This window comes from Toxorhynchites rutilus, chromosome 1 (assembly GCF_029784135.1).
Source record: "Toxorhynchites rutilus septentrionalis strain SRP chromosome 1, ASM2978413v1, whole genome shotgun sequence".
Classification (NCBI taxonomy): domain Eukaryota; kingdom Metazoa; phylum Arthropoda; class Insecta; order Diptera; family Culicidae; genus Toxorhynchites; species Toxorhynchites rutilus.
The window spans coordinates 88,449,853-88,470,907 of NC_073744.1; the positions used below are offsets into that span (position 1 = coordinate 88,449,853).

A 21,055-nucleotide genomic window follows, 5' to 3' on the forward strand; every position below is an offset into this window, starting at 1 on the left:
ATCATTTCGAAACATATTTTGAGACAATTCTTGTGTTAGAATTTAAAAAACTAAAAAGTGTTTAAATTTATATGGATTCGATCTATGATTTATTACTATTTTTTGCTTTTTTTCTTACTACACTTGAATAAAGCAGGGAGTAGACTACCTTCTTATTCTATGTACTTTGACCACTGTCATCGCGAATTTGTTTCCTTTTTGTTCTGTCAGTGGATCGGCAGTCATCGGCTGGGTCGGTCGCGTATTTAATTACGGGAAGTTCGTAACGACTGCTTCAAAATGCTCATAATGTATTGCGAAAACAAGAATAACTTTTCAAAGTCAATGTAAAACTAGTGAGCTCAAATGTGTAATGCAATATATTGGAACTAACCATCAATACGTTCTTCGAAAAAAAATAGTGAATGAATTATAGTTGCATTGAGTATATGGAAATTGTGCACCAAATTGGAGCGAACATCTCTACGTTTTGGATTAGGTCCAATCAATAGTGTTCTGAATATTGCTAATAGCGTATAATATGGATGTGATAGTTGTATATCAGTCCTAATAAAACAGAAAAGTGGATAAGTGAGGGTCTCTGTTACACTTTGTAAGTAACATGTAGTGTATCGATTGAAAAATGCCATAATAGTATTGTTCTATTGTTATTTTGGGTAGTTATAAAGTTAATGATACTAAACAATAACAAAAGATTCGTCAAACGAATACCTCTACTGAAAAAATCTCATATACGCGGTGATTATTAGATGTATACATATAACGCATCTTGCTAATCGGACACTAAACGTGAGTTCATATAGAGATATATTTAGAGATATACATAACACTGTCCAGCTAACGCTTCATAGATATTAGATGAGATCTTGGTAAATCATCTGTATATTTAATTGCATACTGTTTGATGCCTGATAGTATTCTTATATATTACTAGCTGACCCGGCAAACTTCGTCCCGCCCAATATTTAACCCAATATCGAGTAATGCAGAAATTTATGCTTCATTTGTATGGCAGCCCCCCCCCCCCTTAGAAAGGGGGGAGGGGTCTCGAACTATCATAAGAACCTTCCCGGACCCCAAAAACCCCGACATACCAATTTTCATGTCGATCGGTTCAGTAGTTTCCGAGTCCATAAGAATCAGAAAAACAGACAGACATCACTCCATTTTCATATATATAGACTAGCTGACCCGGCAAACATCGTCCCGCCCAAAATTTGTTTTTTGTTATCAATACCTTCAAACATTCACGTTTTCTTACTATGAGCAAGTTCATGGGTCTGATCGCAGAACTGTTCATTGATTGATCTTCTAATCGACCCCATAGAATTTACTTTTTACTAGAAAATCCCAAGTATTTCTAACAAAACTCATCATTATAATATCAGATTATTTCCAGACACAGTTCTCGTTCAATATTTTTCAACCATTTGCAAATAACATGTTCCCCGTTACATGGAATAAATGGTTTATACATAAAATATGATAGAATAAAGACAGCTCTAAATCGGACAATTCCTACCTCGAGTTCTGCTCTTATCAACACATTCGGCGATACTTTTTTATTGGTATAAATAGAAGAAGATATAGGAGTGCGTTTCGTCGTGCGTAGAACATATGTGAATATAATTTCCCGAATTTTCCCTTTTTCCTTCAGAGTTTTCCGAAAATTTTCAATTGTCATGTTTGGTTGGTATATTTTTGGTTGAAATATGTGTAATATTTTTATGGGACCCCTCTCCATTCCAGAGGAGGGAGGGGTGTCATATCATCATAGAAACATTTCTCATACCCAAATACCCTCACATCCCAAATTGTGCTTGATTAGTTCTCGAGATATGCAGAAGTTTGTGTTTGTGTGCCCCCTGTAATTGTTATGGCAGCCCACCCTCTTAGGGAGGGGATGGAGTGTTTAACCACCATAGAAACATTTATTGTACCTCCATATGCCTAATTTTGGTTCTTGATATATCGAGATATGCAGAAATTTATGTTTCATTTTTATGACAGCCACCCCTCAGAAAGATGGGAGGAGTGTTGAACCACTTTAGAAATATTTCTTGCCTTTCATTTTTATGGAAATGGTGTTTTGGCCAAAAATCTCGTAAAAACCTGGAGGGCCCAATGGTTGTTTGTTATACTAGATTGTGCCAGGAACCCATCTGGCATACAATTTCATCCCCATCTGCCATATAAGGGTAAAAACTACCCGTGTGCAATACTGCACACACGGCTCCAACTCAAGGTAAACGAGTAAAATATCGATAAAAATCTTTATAAAACAATTTATTTTTTTCGAAATTAGATTTGTTATAACATTATTTGGAACTCGTAAAATGTCTTCTATTAAAACAATCCAGACATAAAAACTTTTCAGAGCATTTCGGGCAGTGATAAATTGTAATTGGTAGAATAATGCAAGTAGTGATGCCAAACTATGATATCGAAGTGTCCTACTATGTATTGAGGCCAGTAGAAAACGAAAAACACATTAGTTTTAACCTAAAACATGTACTGTAGCGCACACTGTAGCGTGCAGTGCTGCACTCATGGCCTTAGCGGAATAATTTTTGAGTGCAGTACGGCACTCATGGCCATCTAAGTGTTAAAAAGAAGGACCAAGAAAACGGTATCAAATATCCAACCCATTTTTTTGGGCGGTTCAAATTGCTTTTCATGTACTTAACAAGTATGCATTAAGAATAATTGTTTTTGTCCTAAAAATCACATGGATAGAAAAAATGAGAACATGTGATTTTTTATTGGTAGATAACATGAACTTCTCTCTAAATGCATTCCGCCAACCTTTGCATAGTAGAATCAACTACTAATAGTGATGTCCGACTTTCCAAATTTATCTCTCCACCAATGAATAATGCTTGATTTTTAATCGTTCGATTATAGTGATAATTGTTCAGATTACGACTGATATGATATAAAGTAAAAGTGCATCTTTATCGGAGACTAGCTGACCCGACAAACTTCGTCACGCCCAAAATTAATTTTTCCTTATCACATTCACGTTTTCTTACTAAGCGCGCTTTATGTTCAGACATAATTCTCGTTTAAGATTTTTCTTGCAAAAAACACGTTTCTGCGTTACATAGCATAAATGTACAGAAAATGTGATAGAATAAAGACAGCCTTAAATCGGACAATTCCTTTCTCGAGTTTTGCTCTTATCAACACATTTGACGATCCATTTTAATTTATATAGATGGAAGACGATATAGAAGTGCGTTTTATCACATTAAAATCCATTTCCACTTTCGAACGAAGATCTATTTCGTTACCGCAAACATCAAATGAACTAACAGCGCTTGTCACTATGTAATTGTGGAACATATGCTAATTGAATTTTCTAAATTTTCCTATTTTTCCATTTTCCTTCAAAGTTTTCCGAAAATTTTCAATTGTAATGTTTGGTTGAAATATGTGTACCCCCTCTCCTATTCAGAGGAGCGAGTGTGTTATACCATCATAGAAACATTACTCGTACCCAAAAACCCTCACATCCCAAATTCGGCTCGATTTGCTTGATTAGTTCTCGAGTTATTCAGAAATTTGTGTTTCAATTGTATGGGAGGCGTCCTTTAGAGAGGGGGGGGAGGAGTGTCGAACTACCATAGAAATGTTTATCGATCTCTAAAACCTCTATATGCCAAGTTTGATTCCATTTGCTTGATTAGTTCTCGAGTTTTTCAACCTTAGAGAGAGGGGGAAGAGTTCCGAACTATCATGAGAACCTTCCCCCGCTCCAAAAACCCAGCATACCAATTTTCATGTAGATCGGACATGAAATACATTTTTATCAGTGTTTGCCGATTGATCCTTTTACTGAATAAATCGCTTTCGCTCGTGCAAATATGATCTTACAGAAATCATTTCCCCCAGTGGCATTCTTATGCTTTTACGTGCTACAAATCACGACACAAAAGAGAACGAGACAACTCTGCTTCGGTTCGCACTTTATGATACACCAGCACGCAAGCAAAACCGTCATGTACGCTTTCGGTGCAGAAAATTCATTTTCTTCTTTGTCTCTAACATATACATATCGAACCTCTCCATGCATCATGGATCATACGGACTTCTTCTTCTTAATTAGCACTCACGTTCCTAGAGGAACTTCGCCGTCTCAACGTAGTATAACTTGCGTCATTCTTATTAGTACCTAGTTGAGATTTCTATGCCAAATAACACGCTTAAGCAAGCTTAAGTTTTTTTGAAAAACGAAAAATCACCAAAAATCGAGGTTTTCAAAAAAAATTGATGCCAAATGTCTTAAAATTGCATTACTCGTCGAGATTTACAGTTATCTCGATTTTTTTTGTTGAAAAAAATGTTTTTTTGGCGCATGGTCGTTTTTCCATCTGAAAAATCGATTTTCACAAAAAAAAAAAAGGTTTTTTGAGATAACTGTAAATCTCGACGTGTCATGCAGTTACAAGACATTTGGCATCTTTTTTTTTAAAACCCCGATTTCCCGTGATTTTTCTACTAAAAACTCCCAGAGCAGTGTTGCTAATGGTCACCATCGTATGACTGTTCATGGAGACGTATGTGCTGTGTCATTAATGAACATCATAAAATGAACAGTCAAACAACCGTCGCTAAAAAAATGTCATATGACATTTCGGCTTTTTTTCGTGCTATACATTAGATATCCATCGCCCCGTAATTAAACAACAGTGTTCACGGGGAACGCTCACCGCTGAAAACGTTCATTCAACACATTCGCACTTGATAGGGGAGAGTTCGACGGTTGCTTTGATATAGCAATCCGTCTGAATACCATCCATCGTGTATGGATGTGTGAGTGAGCAGGTGGATGTATATGTGCAGCTACGCTTGAATGCAGAATAAAGGGAGAAAAAGAATGCACACCACTGCAGTTTTAATGTCAAATGACATTAAAACTACAGTCATATTAGCCGGAATTGAGGGATGGTTATGAGCACGAATGGTAGAATGGAAATAGCATATTTTCATCGCTCTGTGGGTACGGTCGACAGAAAGAGAAAACATATAAACGTTCAATTGATAGTCGTGTTTGCGGCTGTGCGTTTATTTCTGATGTGACTGTTAGAACCGAGCAATGCATTCTTGGTTACATTCGCAATACATATTGAGCCGTAACTCTTGAGCAAGGGCAGTATGTGATGGTTGAGAGAAATGTCGACCGTTTACAACACTGTCCCAGAGTGCCGTGCCGATCTCGACGTTTCATGCATTTTTTATGGCTTTGCGCCACTCTCCCTGACGCAAGTAATAGTAACTTTGAAAAATCATAACTCAAAAACGAAAAAAACGCCTCTCTTGTATCGACATATGTTATGTGAAAAATCCTCAGTTTTTCAGAAAAATATAGCGCCCTTGGTCCCGAGACTATGAAAATAATAAAAAACGAATACAATCAATAATAACGAGGACAGAATTCGAATTTTCTGCAGGTCTAGTATGTAGTAGAAATCAGGTGATTGGCTTTAATTTGATATGTCGATCATCTGAATCGGTAAGTAGTTCAAAAGTTATAAATTTAAAAAAAAAGTCATTTTTGGGAAAAAATAGAGGAAAAAGTTGATTTTTCGGACAACCGTAAAATGGAAATGGTAACCCTACTGAAAAAATAAAAAAATACGGGTCTAATGTTTTGCGATAAAGAACAAAACTACCACTTTGCACGAAAATCTGAGAATCACTATATCGGTTTGGCATGGAATGGCTGCACATATAAATCTTGTGTCACGATGTTCGTGGTCGAACTCTTCCGAAACAGCTCAACCAATTTTAATGAAATTATGCATAAAATGAGGTCAGGTAATGAATAATAGAGACTTTAATCTTTTTCAGATCATTCGTTTCTAATACGGCATGAGAATAGGTCGTAAATTATATAACATACCGGTAGGATACCAATTACTATATTTTTAATACCGATTAGGGTAACCCCTTTGTGCTCCTGTGGTTAGCGTCCCACAATATCATGCCGAGGGTTCGGGTTCGATTCCCGTTCTGGACGGAGGATTTTTCGTGAAATAAATTTCATCCGATTTGCACTGTGCTCACGCGTATTCCAGAGCATCACGCGTATTCCAGAATACATTCAAGGCGTGTTATCCGGCATAGAAATTTCAACTAAGTACAACTAATAAAAAATAACGCAAGTAATACATACGTTGAGAAGGTAAAACTTCCACTGGGAACGTAAGTGCCATCCAAGAAGAAGTAGGGTAACCATATGCAGAAAAAACATCTATTTTTCTGAATTAATATTTTTTTTTGATTTTTTTTATCAAAAATATATAAAACCCAAATTTTCGTCCTCTTAACATCTCTTTTTTACGATTTTAGTATTTTCGTATACAAAATGCCCAAATAAAAAGACGGGTGGGTAATGTCGGGGACATAACCGGAGTGACGTAGGACTATACAAAGGGGACAGCTTTTGCTAAATATATATTTTAAATATATTGTTTTATTTTCTTCTCCTACGTGAATACCTACCTATCTACCTGAAAATGGATTAGTTTACTATTTACTCTTTATGAACATGTTGGGGGTTCTGAAAAGAACCTTTTGTGTTGTGTTTTTGCTTTTTTTTATAAACTTTCTCAATTTTTTCTCACTATCTCATAGTTGATTCTTGATTTTTTTTCTGAAGGCTTTGTACTTATTAAATGTTCAATGCCGGGCATCTTTTAGCGTATGCACATATCGTACAATCAAAATGATGGCTGTGATAGGGAATGCATAGGTGGTCATCAGCTCATTCACTATCATATATTTCACTATTGAGCACATTACCGTACCTTAAACTGTGGTTTCGGAGACGAATGAATTGTAAGATTTGTAGTCTCCGCAAACAAAGTAAATAAAAATGAAAAAGAACTGAGGTTTTGGAGACGAACTCTACGATCTGTCGAGAATTAAACGAGCTATAAGTGTTCTGAAAAACCAACAGTAAATTAACACAGGATTAAAGTCCTTTAAAATAAGAACAGAGTAGCAGGAAATACATAGCTCATCATGTTGCTCCTTAGTTATGTTTCTATACAATGCAGATGTAACGTCAGTCAATTTTCAACATCAGTTATCAACCAAAGAAAGCAGTTCCTGGTACCGAGAAAATTCGTTAATGCCATCCTGCATACAATGTGTTGTAATTTGAAGCCACTTTTAATTCGGAAACCATGCATGGGTTTGTGAAAAGTGAATGATCAATTTAAAAGACCACAAACCAATAAGTTCAAGAACAAGCATAAACAAAATAAATCAGTTTATATTATATGTCATATTATGTCACTTTAGAATGCATTGGTATTGTGAAAAACTTTTAATAACTCTTCTTTGAAAGGTTTAATGGCCCTGAAAAGCGCCGTGTTTTACGGTGGCTGGTTTTGCCACCAAAACAGTCTGTACTAACAAACTTTTGACGTAGGACTACGTCTAACCGGAAGATATAGGGGGTGTAATGGAAATCTAGGCACTGAACAAGTAGGAAAAAATGCAAGATTTGGAACGCTTATAACTCGAGCATTTCTCAATAGATCGCAAAGGTTTTTGCATCAATTGAAAGGAAATATATCTACGCATCTATCATAACGAATAACATTTAATTTTTCTTGAGATAAATAATTGAATAATTGTGAAATATCAAGCATTGCCAAAATGCACTATGTGCCCATTTTTGATTGGTCCATTTTGTGCTCCTCAAATCGTACCGACCAAAACGGGCAACCAGAGCAGCAGCGAAATAGAATGAAGCACGATTGGAAAAGAAAAAGAAAAAAATGAACGAAACATTGGTCGCAGTCTCACACATGCGTCATTCTCGAGCCAGCCAGTCAGCTTAAAAATCCCCGCTCCGCTGCCGTAACGATCAGTCTTTTTTGGACACCGACTGGACAACATCGTTGCTGGACGGGCTGGACGGCGAGGGATCGAGTGCCTTTCTCAAGGCAAGAGGGCGGAGGTGGTAGCGCTGGAGTAAAGTAGAGTAGAGTTTTCAAAGGGCCTTTCTCAAGGCTAGAGACGAATGAACTGCAAAAGTTTAAAGTCTCTATAATACAATACCTTCCTTCCTTCCGTAACGATCATCATTCTTTGTGTGGACACCGACTCGACAACATCGTTGCTGGACGGGCTGGACGGCGAGGGATCGAGTGCCTTTCTCAAGGCAAGAGGGTGGAGGTGGAAGCGCTGGAGTAGAGTAGAGTAGAGTTTTCAAAGGGCCTTTCTCAAGGCTAGAGACGAATGAACTGCAAAAGTTTAAAGTCTCTATAATACAATACCTTCCTTCCTTCCTTCCGTAACGATCATTCTCATTCAAACCGTACACCACATCGGTTCGTATCACAACACATCAACAAACCAACCCAAGCAGCCATGTCTGGACATGGTAAAGGAGGAAAAGTGAAGGGAAAGGCAAAATCCCGCTCGAACCGTGTTGATCTGGAGTTCCCCGCAAGGGTAGGTAGGCCGAGCGCGTTAGTACCAGTGCACCAGTCCACCTAGCCGGCGTTATATAATTTCGGCCGCCGAAGTGATCGAGTTAGCTGGCAAAGATGGTCGCGACGATAAGAAAACCCGCATTCAGAACAGAACACATTCGGTTCGGTGGACATCAAGACAACAGGCAGTTGCAGCGAGTGGCGAGTGGCAAACGCAATCGCAAAACGGCATCAGGTAGCAGAAGAAACAGGTTTGTTCTTTATACAAACTGCTTTGGTGGCAAATCCAGAACAAGGCGGCATCGAGGGCATTCGAAATGGTTTTTTTTCAAAACCACAAGTACTAAGTTTTCTAAATTGGAACCATTCCATAAAACAAGGCGCTTTTCAGGGCCATTAAACCTTCCAAAAAAGAGTTTACGAAATACAGTTCAATGCTTTCTAAAACATTATCCACAATAATAATAAAACACAAATAGATTTTTTCATAATTTGTTTGCCAGGATCTGATGAGTATGTGAATTTGGCAGTTGTTCTGAGCTTATTGATAGTTGGGGACTTTCCTGATTATTCAATTTTCACCAATTCTTAAATTGTTTCCAGATTGAAAGTACAGTAATTTACAATTAGTTCGACATTTAGCTAATTGGACGGACATGTAATGCGACTTATTTAGTTGGACATTTTTGTAAACATAGAGATCCAAATTATGACCCCACATTGAATGTCGACACTGTACCACTGTCATCGCAAATGTTCAATTACAGGTTAATATCGCCTCCAATCCGACACTGAGTGGCGCTTCGACACGTCGCATTGAATGTAATTTACTGTACAACATGTCACAAAGCTGGATGGGATGAAATTTTCCATCTGAAAGCTGTGGCGAGTGGCAAACGCAATCGCTAAACAGAAAGGTTTAGCCGAACAAGATGGGGATATCGACTGATAACAAAACAATAAACACTTTAGATTGAAGATAATTTTGTGATCCTGAAAAGGACACTTTTTATCCTGCATGTGAATCCAACGAGCGAACAAATCGTAATGAATGTAATTTTTTGCCATCGCTCCCATTTAACGCTCATTCGTTCGTCTCGTTGGACTCGCCCCTCTGGCTGAGTCTGCCGATTTGTCTCTATCCTGTGAGTGTGTACCGCTAGAGTATAAAACACGCGGACCCCAAAAAAAATCTTATATTCTTTCAAACCGTAAACCCGTGTGGTTGTACGGTATCGGCATCGTGGACGTAACAAAGGAGGACAAGTTAAGGGAAAGGCAAAGTCTCACTCGAGCCGTGCAGGTCTCCAATTCCCTGTTGGTCGCATTCACTGATTGCTCCGCAAGGGTAACTAGGCCGAACGGATTGGTGCCGGAGCACCAATATACCTAACAGCGATTATAGAGTTTCGGCCGTCGGAGTGCTCGAGTTGGCTTGCAAAGCTGCTCACGACAATCAGAAAACCCGCATCAAAAACAGAGCAGCTTCGGTTCGGCGCTCATCAAGGCAACAATTAGTTTCAGTGAGTGGCAAAGTGTTTTTCCGGCACGTCGCATTAAATGTAATTTACTGAACAACATGTTCAAGCTGGATGGGAAGAAATTTTCCAACTGTGAAAGCTGTGGCGAGTGGCAAACGCAATAGCTAAACAGGAAGGTTTAACCGAAGAAGATGGGAATATCGAGTGATAACAAAAACACAACGCCAAAGGTTCTTTTCAGAACCACCAACATGTTCATAAAGAGTAAACAGTAAACTAATCCATTTTTCAGGTAGATAGGTAGGTATTCACGTAGGAGAAGAAAATAAAACAATATATTTAAAATATATATTTAACAAAACCTGTCCCCTTTGTATAGTCCTACGTCACTCCGGTTATGTCCCCGACATTACCCACCCGTCTTTTTTCCTTCTTCTACCTGCTGCCGTTTTGCGATTGCGTTTGCCACTCGCTGAAACTAGTTGTTGCCACCGAACCGAATGTGCTCTGTTCTGTAGGCGGGTTTTCTTATTGTCGTGAGCAGCTTTGCAAGCCATCTCGAGCACTCCGGCGGCCGAAATTCTATAACCGCTATTAGGTATACTGGTGCTCCGGCACCAATCCGTTGATGCGATGTGATGTGAAACGATGCCATACAACACACTGATTTACGGTTTGAAAGAGAATGATATATTTTTCAGCGGATCCGCGCGTTTTGTACTTTAGCGGTACACGGTCACAGGATAGAGACAAATCGGCAGACTCAGCCAAAGGGGCGAGTCCAACGAGACGAACGAAAGAGCGTTAAAAGGCAGCGATGGCAGAAAAATACATTCATTACGATTTGTTCGCTCGTTGGATTCACATGCAGGCTAAAAAGGGTCCTTTTCAGGATCACAAAATTATCTTTAATCTAAAGAGTTTATTGTTTTGTTATCACTCGATATCCCCATCTTGTTCGGCTAAACCTTCCTGTTTAACGATAGCGTTTGCCACTCGCCACAGCTTTCACAGTTGGAAAATATCTTCCCATCCAGCTCGTGACATGTTGTACAGTAAATTATATTTAATGCGACGTTCCGAAGCACCACTCAGTGTCGCATTGGAGGCGATTTGAACCTGTAATTGAACATTTGCGATGACAGTGGTACAGCGTCAACTTTCAATGTGGGGTCATAATTTGGACGCCGAACTCTCTATGTTTACAAAAATGTCCAACTAAATATGACGCATTACATGTCCGTCCAATTAGCTAAATGTCGAACTAAAGGTAAATTACTGTACTTTCAATCTGGAAACAATTTAAGAATTGGTGAAAATTTAATAATCTGGAAATTCCCCAACCATCAATAAGCTCAGAACAACTGCCAAATTCTCATACTCATCATATCCTGGAAAACAGGATTATGAAAAAATCTATTTGTGTTATTATTATTTTGGATATTGTTTTAGAAAGCATTGAACTGTATTTTGTAAACTCTTTTTTGAAAGGTTTAATGGCCCTGATAAGCGCCGTGTTCTATGGAATGGTTCCAATTTAGAAAACTTAGTACTCGGGGTTTTGAAAAAAAAAAACATTTCGAACGCCCTCGATGCCGCTTTGTTCTGGATTTGCCACTAAAGCAGTTTGTATAAAGAACAAACTTTTTTCTTCTGCTACCTGCTGCCGTTTTGCGATTGCGTTTGCGTCTGCCTGTTGTTGTCTTGATGTCCAGCGAACCAAAGCGCGAGCAGTTTTGCCAGCCAACTCGATCACTTCGGCAACGAAGCTCTATAACGGCGGCTAGGTGGACTGGTGCACTGGTACTAACGCGCTCGGCCTAGCTACCCTTGCGGAGCAATTGGCGGATACACCTACGGGAAACTACAGTCCAACACGGTTCGAGCGGGATTTTGCCTTTCCCTTAACTTGTCCTCCTTTGTTACGTCCACACGTCTACGTTGCTGCTTGTGTTGCTTTGTTGATGTGATGCGATGCGATGTGAAACGATGCCATACAACCACACTGGTTCACGGTTTGAAAGAAAATGAGATATTTTTTTGGGGTCCGCGCGTTTTGTACTCTAGCGGTACACACTCACAGGATAGAGACAAATCGGCAGACTCAGCCAAAGGGGCGAGTCCAACGAGACGAACGAATGAGCGTTAAAAGGCAGCGATGGCAAAAAAATACATTCATTACGATTTGTTCGCTCGTTGGATTCACATGCAGGCTAAAAAGAGTCCTTTTCAGGATCACAAAATTATCTTTAATCTAAAGAGTTTAATGTTTTGTTATCACTTGATATCCCCATCTTGTTCGGCTAAACCTTCCTGTTTAGCGATTGCGTTTACTACTCGCCACAGCTTTCACAGTTGGAAAATTTCTTCCCATCCAGCTTGTGACATGTTGTACAGTAAATTACATTTATTACCACCACTCAGTGTCGGATTGGAGGCAATTTTAACCTGTAATTGGACATTTGCGATGACAGTGGTACAGTGTCGACTTTCAATGTGGGGTCATAATTTGGAACCTGCACTCAATGTTTACAAAAATGTCCAAATAAATATGTCGCATTACATGTCCGTCCAATTAGCTAAATGTCGAACTAAATGTAAATTACTGTACTTTCAATCTGGAAACAATTTAAGAATTGGTGAAAATTTAATAATCGGGAAATTCCCCAACCATCAATAAGCTCAGAACAACTGCCAAATTCTCATACTCATCATATCCTGGAAATCAAATTATGAAAAAATCAATTTGTGTTTTATTATTATTCTGGATATTGTTTTAGAAAGCATTGAACTATATTTCGTAAACTCTTTTTTGAAATGTTTAATGGCCCTGATAAGCGCCGTGTTTTATGGGATGGTTCCAATTTAGAAAACTTAGTACTCGTGGTTTTGAAAAAAAAACCATTTCGAACGCCCTCGATGCCACCTTGTTCTGGATTTGCCACCAAAGCAGTTTGTATAAAGAACAAACTTTTTTCTTCTGCTACCTGCTGTCGTTTTGTGATTGCGTTTGCGTCTGCCTGTTGTTGTCTTGATGTACCCGAACCAAAGCGCAAGCAGTTTTGCCAGCCAACTCGATCACTTCGGCAGCCGAAACTCTATAACGGCGGCTAGGTGGACTGGTGCACTGGTAATAACGCGCTCGGCCTAGCTACCCTTGCGGAGCAATTGGCGAATACACCTACGGGAAACTGCAGTCCAACACGGTTCGAGCGGGATTTTGCCTTTCCCTTCACTTTTCCTTCTTTGCCATGTCCAGACATGGCTGCTTGTGTTAGTTTGTTGATGTGATGTGATGCGAAACGATGTGGTGTACGGTTTGGATGAGAATGATCGTCTGGCTCGCTCGAGAATTACGCATGTGTGAGACTGCGACCAATGTTTCGTTCATTTTTTTCTTTTTCCTTTCTAATCGTGCTTCATTGTACAGGGAAACTTCGATATAACGTACCCTCGTTATAACGTACCTTCGATATAACGTCACTCGATATAACGTACATTTTACCTCGATATAACGTACACATTTCCAAAGTGTAAAGGAATTTTTTTTTCAATATTTTGAATTACCTGTGTTGTGATGCTAAAACAAGTTTTGTACCTTCAATAAGTCCCGAAATACAGCTGGGAGTGCTGATTTGTGAGTCGTCGGGTGCGGACGTAGTTTCTGTGGCTCCGCGCATAGTTTCGTTCAAGTGTTTAGCGGAGAGAACAAAATGTATGCGTTTGTGCTGTGTTCTACTTATTTTCAAAATGTGACAAATTGATGCTCTATTCTAGTGATATAAAGTACAATGGATTTATATTAAACTTACGCAAATAATGGAAAAAATAAATTGGCAAAGTGAAATATTGGATGAAGCCACATTGTGCGACAATTATATCATCGGTACATTTTTTTTATCCTAGTTACCTTATCAGGTAACACATTAATAGTCTCCATCACTGTTGTTTAAATATTCCGATTATTTGCGAATTAGCGAGACATGTGCGATAATTATATCATCAGTAAAGCAAATGGATAAGTCACAAAGTATACCCTCGGTCGGTCCGTTTTATAGTAGAGTTACCTTCTGAGGTAGCCCATAGGGAGTAGATACGTCGCTCATTAAGTTAAGCCATATATCGAATAATTGAACGTCGATGTTTACTTACAATCACATCACTTACCGCAGTGAATCCTGATTATTAACCTTTCCCACTAATAACTATCCCTTCCTTGATAAACGCTAGGGAACCACGCTATAGAGGCGACCCTTCTGGCCTTCGGGCGGCGAATATCATACTAACATTCCTTCCCTTCCCCTGGTGACTGTAAGGACGTGGCCGGCGTCGTTATTGACCATTTAAAGTTCGAATCACCGAAAATTGCCCAACGAGAATGATTTGCTAGTCCCAAGCGTCATTCTGTGTGTTTTTGTGCAATTTGGTTGGTTCAGGTCAATCACGGAGAGCAACTACGAATTGTACAGTCTACCCAAGCTCAAGCTCAATAAGTCCCGAAATACAGCTGGTTTTGTGATTCCGGATTCTAAATGAATCAAGCTTTAATCAACAGTACGAAGGAAAACATCATGAGAAAGGCTGGATTCGTCTTCTGATTGAAGTTATTCATTAACTTTACTAAAACAGCAACACAATAATGTATTATAGACTACGTTTGTGAGTACTTTATTATGCTTCGATATAACGTACAATTCGATACAACGTACAATTTTGAAAGTGAAATGTACGTTATATCGAAGTTTACCTGTATTTCGCTGCTGCTGTGGTTGCCCGTTTTGGTCGGTACGATTTAAGGAGCACAAAATGGACCAATCAAAAATAGGCACATAGTGCATTTGGACAATGTTTGATATTTCACAATTATTCAATTGTTTATCTCAAGAAAAATTAAATGTTATTCGTTATGATAGATGCGTAGATATATTTCCTATCAATTGATGCAAACACATTTGCGATCTATTGAGAAATGCTCGAGTTATAAGCGTTCCAAATCTTGCATTTTTTCCTACTTGTTCAGTGCCTAGATTTTCATTTCACACCCTATATCTTCCGGTTAGTCCTACGTCAAAAATTTAACCGCCACTCATTTTTCAAAAAGAACGAATTTATTTTCGTTGTTGAATGAAAAAGGACGCTACGTCCGCTTCATCGGACTTTCATCCACAATGCGCAAGTAACCACATTTCGCCTAAAACCAGGCTCATCGTTGACGAGCTGGAACTTTATCGATTTAGCATAATGAATTATAGAAATCCTTCAGATCACACATGCACGGCTATCGAACATCAATCACGCTATTGGAATGAATACGGATAAAACAACAGCTGGAGAGCATGTGTGTAGGTTCAATGATTTGAATTAGTATTTATGGATATGTAGTTTCAAGAGACAAACAAACAAGAGAGTGCCCTCGATGGATTTTTATGTGTTGTACGATGATTCGACGCAGTCAGGGGTCGTGAGCTATGCCAAAAATTTATGGTCGACATGTACGCGAAGGTAGAGAGCAAATGGCAGCTATTCATACGACACAATCGACAGAATTCACTTACGAGACGCTATCATGAGCAAGGCTGACACAATCTTGACTTTTGCCAAGCTAAAACACAATGCATTGCCATGGATATCGATAGTGTAATTGGCCCGGAAATTCCAGATCTATCTACTGATCAACTACTTAGCCGTATTCTGAAATAAGATCGGGTCAGAATTACCCGAACGGATCGGATTTTTTCATTCTGTAATCCGTTCGAATCAAGACCAATTGAATTGTGATAATGTGGTAGTCTTGACATTGAGTTTCGTGTTCCATTTCCGTAAAAAGGGTAACGTATTTTCGAGTTGAATAAACACGTTTTTAAAATGAAAAATATAAATGGGATTAGCTATACCGTTGCGAATATGTATTCTATGTAACGGAGTTACACATTTTCTACACGTGGGTGAAAATCTCGAACGAAGATTGTGTCCGATAATGTTTTTATTTTATAGATAAAGTTTTGGCGGAAAAATATAGAAAAATAGTGAGGGTCAGGACTATGTTTTCTAAGTATCAACATAAAATCGAATAATAATTTTTCATTCAAATGTCAACATTTTTAAATTACTTACGGGTCTGCCAATCTGATAGAGTAAATTCCTCCACATATACGGATGCATTAGTTTGATTTTTTTTAACAAGGCACAGTTGTCACATTTGCATAGAACGATTGAATTTGAGTCAAACGGATTTCGCCTTGCATGGCAGAAGCAAAGTGTATAAAGTGTTTTTTTAAAGATTTCACCAATAACACGATCACAAGCGGATATCCAATATAAAAACGAAGAAATACTGATAATGGTGGACAATCATTCACAAATATCAACAACACAGACATTGACGAACTAGAAATCGTGGGTAGTGCAATTTTCGCCTCAGCTGAGCAAAACATTCAATGTTCATATTTATGTTGAGTTCCGCAGTTTGGTGAAATGCAATAAATACATGTCCGTGAATAAGAGAAGCAATATGGATGTGTTTCAAATTCAGAATACCGATGTAAATACTTCTCGATTGAATGACAACGACGAAATAATACGCTACCAAGTTGGCCGGCATCAGCTCCAATGAAATTGTTTGTTGTATCTTCAGTTTCCCAATTCAGGAATGGACCCAACAGTAGGGTGCCAATGAATGTATGAGAAAAAATCGACCCCAAAATTTCAAAAAGTTACCCTATACAAAATGTTCACCAACTCGAAAAAAACACCCTATGCCAAATTTCACCGACTTAATGGAGAGTGGCGCAACGCGGTCAAAGTTTGAGTTATTTTCGAAAATCGAAAAATCACCGAAAATCGAGGTTTTGAAAAAAAAAATTGATGGCAAATGTCTTAAAATTGCATCACTAGTCAAGATTTATAGTTATCTCCAATTTTTTTTTTTGTAAAAAAAATGTTTTTTTGGCAGAACAACATTTGCCGGGTCAGCTAGTCTATCTATCTATCTATATCTATCTATATAAAAATGAATTTCTGTCTGTCTATCTGTCTGTTTGTCTGTCTGTTTGATTCTTATGGACTCGGAAACTACTGAACCGATCGACATGAAAATTGGTATATAGGGTTTTTTGGGATCGGAGAAGGTTCTTATGATAGTTCGAGACCTTTCTAAGGGGGGGCTGCCATACAAATGAAACACAAATTTCTGCATTACTCGAGAATTAATCAAGCAAATGAAACGAAATTTGGCATGTGGAGGTTTTAGGGAGCAAGAAACATTTCTAAGGTGGTTCAACACTCCTCCGACCTTTCTAAGAGAGGGGGGGGGGTGGTGTTCTGCCATAGAAATGAAACACAAATTTCTGCATAACTCGAGAACTTATCAAGCAAATGGAACAAAATTTGGCATATGGAGATTTTAGGGAGCAATTTTCATGGCGGTTTGACACTCCTTTTCCCTCTCTAAAGAGTGGGGGGGGGAGGCTGCTGAATAACTCGAGAACTAATCGAACAAATGGAATCATACTTAGCATATAGAGGTTGTAGGGATCGATAAACGTTTCTATGGTAGTTCGACACTCCTCCCCCTCTCTAAAAGGGGGCTCCCATACTAATTAAACCCAAAATTCTGCATAACTCGATAACTAATCAAGCAAATTGAGCCATATTTGGCATGTGGAGATTTTAGGGGGCACGAAACGTTTCTATTGTGGTTAGATACCCTTTCCCTTTGAGTGGGGGGCTGCCATACAAATGAAACACAAATTTCTGCATAACTCAAGAACTAGTCAAGCAAAAGGGACCAAATTTGGTATATGGAGGTTTTAGGAGGCAATAAATGTTTCTATGCTGGTTCGACATACCTACCCCGTCTCTAAGGGCATGGATCAATCAATGAATGTGATAACGAAAAATAAATTTTGGGCGGGCCGAAGTTTGCGGATCAGCTAGTATATTATATTTACGTTGTAGCAAAACATAACATAACATACTTCCACTTTTGTAAGAATGCCGGGAGTGAGAATTGAACTCGTGAAAATTCTTGTTTTTTGGCAACTTCGGCATTGAACTTTATAGTATAACTCTTTAACTATGTTTTCTACCGATCGACGTGGCTCCTGAGTGTTAAAAAAGGGGAAGCACAGACCAAATCTGAAGTTTCTTTTTTCGACACTTCAAAAATTGGTGGTCTTAAATCGACCCCCTCCCCTCCATGGTTATGTACCAACCGTCTATTTTTTGCAGCGAATCTACTCGCAATTGGCCGGAAATGACATACACCCTCAATTGTGTAGATAATGAGTGAAAATAAACGACGAGCGCAAAACAAATATAAAGGTTTTTTGACTTCCGGTTTGCTGATACTAGCTTTGAACGACTAGCAAACTAAGAAAACTTGCACAATATGGGTATTCGGTGAACAGGGGTATTCGGTATTCTAACAGTGGAAGTCGAATGCTGTATTACTATGCTATTTCGGAAACGAAAATGGTGGCTTCCGGTTCATTGCAAACGACTCTAATCGACCGGAAATGTAGTTTGTGAAGCGGAGGTAGACAAAGAAAGAGGGGCAAAGATCATGACGAAAACGAAAACGAAAACGAAAACGAAAACGAAAACGAAAACGAAAACGAAAACGAAAGCGCTTAACGTTTAACGCTTAACGCCTAACACTTAACGCTTAACGTTTAACGCTTAACGCTTAACACTTTATGATTAACGTTCAACGCTCAACGCTCACCGCTCAGCGGTCAACACACAATCACAAACGCCCACACACAGGAACGCGCATATGCACAGACAAACACACAGTCGCAAATAAATGCTTTAACAAGCTCACGCCGCCGGTCTTTAATAACTACGAAGCAAAACAGGGGGTCGGTTTAGGACCATCTTTTTTATGTTGATTCAGGGCCACCCTGACTTTTTTCAAATAACGGCGTGCTGTGTACTACAGACAACAGATAGATTCAATTTATATAGCTTGTTTTGAAGACCAGGGCATAAGCAATCTAAATTGCTTAGTGTTGTAATTTTTCGACATCTACGAGAACATTTAAGTCATTTTCCGTACAGGTCTGAAATTTACCTTTTTCTTTTTTTGAGCATTGAAAACACAAAACGGCGACAAAACGCTAGAATGAAGGGAGTAGGAAAAAGGTCACCATACAACCAAATTGTCAGCGTTGTAACATGCTTCATTTGACACTACTAAAAATTCGGCAGGTTTTGCCATTCCAGAGATGCGCGGGGAGGTCGGTTCAGGGTCACCGGTAGGATTAGGACTACCTTTCCCTATAAAAATCTATATTGTGTTGTACTCCACTCCACTCCAAAATTGCCGGGTAAGCTAATAGACGTAAGTCGGTGCCTAATATCACTTAGCTCACTTAGCTAATACGCAAATACATCATCTCATTAAGACCAGCTTACTATTCGAAAGTTTTTCCTCGTCTGAGCTTCAATAATGAGTCCCCGCGCTTCATCTATCAGTAATCTTTCTTTGATCAACTTAATAAATCTTGGGACATATTGGGTTGCTTGGAATAATCATGCCGGTTTTTGGGAAAAAATCGAAGGCAAAATATTTCAAACATGCGAATAAATGCATGTTTGAAATATTTTTCTATGCGCACCGTTTTGATCCACAATCTTTCGTCATCCTTCTCGCAACTTGCAAAACCCATCAACGCAGAACTTCCTTATTGCCTCGTCAATAAACTGGGCAATCCAATGAGTCGAAATTCTTGAAGTTAAGTATTTTTTTCTTAGTAGTAGTAATGATCGTTTTTTGCAGTAGCTAATCTTTTTTTTTTTTTTGTAAATTCGTTTATTTTTACAGGCTCAGTTACATAAGTTTAAAGGAGCCGAAATCTTAAATATATTTTTAAAAATATATATATGAACAATTTTCTTAAATCTATGGTTAGTAATGTGGGTAACCGATTACTCGCGGTGGACTCGAGATTAAAAGGGTGACATATTTTTCTCAGGAAAAGGATGGGGTATAAGGAAATTATTACAATGTTGATAATCACACACACTCAATTCTTAAATCTATTCATACATCTGTTGTGAATTTACATTTCATTCTCCTGTTTATAGCAAGCGGACCAATTACTCACAAAGGAAGAAATGGAGGGTATAAGGAAATAAGGATAATCACACACGAACATCGATAAATTTAAGGAAAACATATATTTGGGACATGTAATCAAGGTCTAACCGAGCCAACACATCTCTCACCGGCACATTGGGCTGCCTTCCTCTAGCCCGAAGGGAGTTCTCTAAATTCGATCTGGCAACAAGATACACCTCACACGACCAAACAACGTGTTCGATGTCGTGGTAACCTCGGCCACAAACGCAGATATTGCTGCCGGCCAGATTGAAACGAAAGAGTAGCGCGTCTAACGAACAGTGATTGGACATGAGTCGGGAGAAGGTGCGAATAAAGTCCCGACTCAAGTCCAGACTTTTGAACCATGGTTTGAGGCTAACCTTAGGGATAATCGAGTGAAGCCACCGGCCCAATTCATCTTCGTTCCATTTGCGTTGCCAGTTAGCGATGGTATTTTTACGGACTAAAGAGTAAAATTCATTGAAGGCGATTTGACGCTGATAAATATCGCCTTCAATCGCACCTACCTTTGCTAATGAGTCAGCCCTCTCATTACCCGGAATTGAGCAATGAGAAGGGACCCACACAAAGGTAATGACATAACAGCGTCTGGATAAAGCACTCAAAATTTTTCGTATTCTCTCAAGGAAATACGGCGAGTGCTTTTCCGGCCTCACTGAACGGATAGCTTCGACAGAGCTAAGACTATCCGTTACAATGTAATAGTGTTCAACAGGTCGTGAGGCGACGCTGTCCAGCGCCCAATGAATTGCTGCCAATTCAGCAATATACACTGAGCAAGGATTCTGAAGACTGTGTGAGGTGCTAAAAAATTCGTTGAACACTCCAAATCCTGTGGACTCATTTATAGTGGACCCATCAGTAAAGTACATATTATCACAATTGATACCCCTATATTTTTCATCGAAGATCGTTGGAGCGATCCTCGATCGTTGGTAATCTGAATATCCATGGATATCTTGCTTCATGGACAGATCAAAATGCACAGAGGAATT

At 38.9% G+C, this 21,055-nt stretch overlaps 1 protein-coding gene across 2 annotated transcripts in view; it reads left to right on the forward strand.

Annotated features, from left to right (window-relative positions):
• Positions 1 to 221: 221 nt before the first annotated feature.
• Positions 222 to 21,055, forward strand: part of LOC129774695 (ceramide kinase) — a 44,874-nt gene continuing 24,040 nt past the window's right edge. For both annotated transcript variants that reach the window (XM_055778569.1, XM_055778576.1), the window contains exon 1: positions 222 to 592. The gene's annotated coding sequence lies outside the window, so the exon portion shown is untranslated. The remainder of the gene's footprint in view (positions 593 to 21,055) is intronic.